Genomic DNA, 1,738 nt, shown 5'->3' on the forward strand with positions numbered 1-1,738 from the left:
GAGAACAATGATGCAATATAATGGAACTTCTATAAATTAACTGTATTTTGTGTATCCTTATTTTGCATATATATATATATATATATATATATATATATATATACTTTGCTATTTTAACAATTTTTAAACATAAATTTTGTTTACCTTAATTACATTCACTACATTGTGCAACTATCACCACTATCTATTTCCAAAACATTTTTTTACTTTAACAAAAACTCTGGAGCATATGAACAATAAAAAATAGAAAAAAATAGAGAACACTTCACAAATGTACATGTTATTCTTGTACAGGGACCATGCTAAGCTTCTCTGCATCATTGCATTTTTTGTATATGGGCTGTTGAAGCAAACATTGGAGTGTTTTTCTCTCAAAGTAATCCCATTTAGAGCTTCAGGAAATCCACCAAATGGAATGATGGCATTCCTTTGAATTAATACTAGGAAGAATTTGTATTTTGTATTTGAGCCCTGCCTTCTGTCTCCTTGATGGTCAACCTCACAAAGCTGTTTCTTTCCTCAGAAAGCCAGTACCGTAATACTGGCTTCTATTCCAGTCAGACAGCATGAGCCCTTGATCTGTAACAGCAGTGACAAATTTACTGAATACAAATTAATATGCATTAGTTAGGTGCATTTTGTTATTTGACCAGAGAGAGAGAGAGAGAGAGAGAGAGAGAAAGAATCTTCATCATTGGCCTATGAAAAGACTTTTTTTAATTTAATGATTTTTTTTAAACTTTTTTCTACACAAACCATTCAGTTTCTTCCATTCTCTTTCATTACAATAGGAAACCATAATTGTAATATACATATATATTATAAATATAATTTATTTATATATATAAACATATATAATTTTTATGTTCCTAGATAAAGTACTGTTTGAATATTTTTATGTCTCATTTTGCTTCATTTGTCACTCAGCATTAGTTTCTTAAAGTTGATATATGTTGATATATGTATGTGGAATATATGTGATATAATTTATCCACTTTTCAAGTAATGGGTATCTAAGCTGCTTTTGCTGTTGAAAAATTTATATACACACTTGTGTGTGTGAATATAAAAAATACTGACATATGCACATATATATATATACATATAATAAACTGCTCTATATATTAAATATTTGTAGTTAAAATTTGTTTTTAAATGCTAAAACTGGGCTTCCCTGGTGGTGCAGTGGTTGAGAGTCCGCCTGCCGATGCAGGGGACGCAGGTTCGTGCCCTGGTCCGGGAAGATCCCACGTGCTGCGGAGCGGCTGGGCCCGTGAGCCATGGCCGCTGAGCCTGTGAGTCCGGAGCCTGTGCTCCGCAACGGGAGAGGCTGCAGTGGTGAGAGGCTCGCATACCACACACACACAAAAAAAAAAAAATTGCTAAAACTATATTTGAGGAAATTTGCTTAAAAGCTACACAGAAAGGTAAAAATGGAAAATATAAGTAATGTGATTCATAGGTCCAAAAACCTAATAGGAGGCTCTAGAAAAGAGAACACAAAATATTGGGAGGAAAAAATGTTAAATAAATAATAGAAAAATGGTTTAGAGCTGAAAACCACATATTTATATTTAAAGGTTATACTGAATGATTAAAATGTAAAAAAAAAAAAAAAAAAAAAAAAAAAAACCAGAAATATCTCTTGAAATTTTAAATATTAAGGAAAAGGAAATCTTATGGGAAAAGAATCTTAAAAAGAGTGGATATATATATATATATATATATATATATATAT

General features: G+C 31.1%; 1 non-coding gene across 1 annotated transcript; it reads right to left on the reverse strand.

The window, feature by feature from the left end:
- Positions 1–249: 249 nt before the first annotated feature.
- On the reverse strand, positions 250–354 carry LOC136137903 (U6 spliceosomal RNA). The gene has a single exon (XR_010656763.1). It is a non-coding gene; the product is annotated as a U6 spliceosomal RNA (small nuclear RNA).
- Between the last annotated feature and the right edge of the window lie 1,384 nt (positions 355–1,738).

Source organism: Phocoena phocoena, chromosome 18 (assembly GCF_963924675.1).
Source record: "Phocoena phocoena chromosome 18, mPhoPho1.1, whole genome shotgun sequence".
Classification (NCBI taxonomy): Eukaryota; Metazoa; Chordata; class Mammalia; order Artiodactyla; family Phocoenidae; genus Phocoena; species Phocoena phocoena.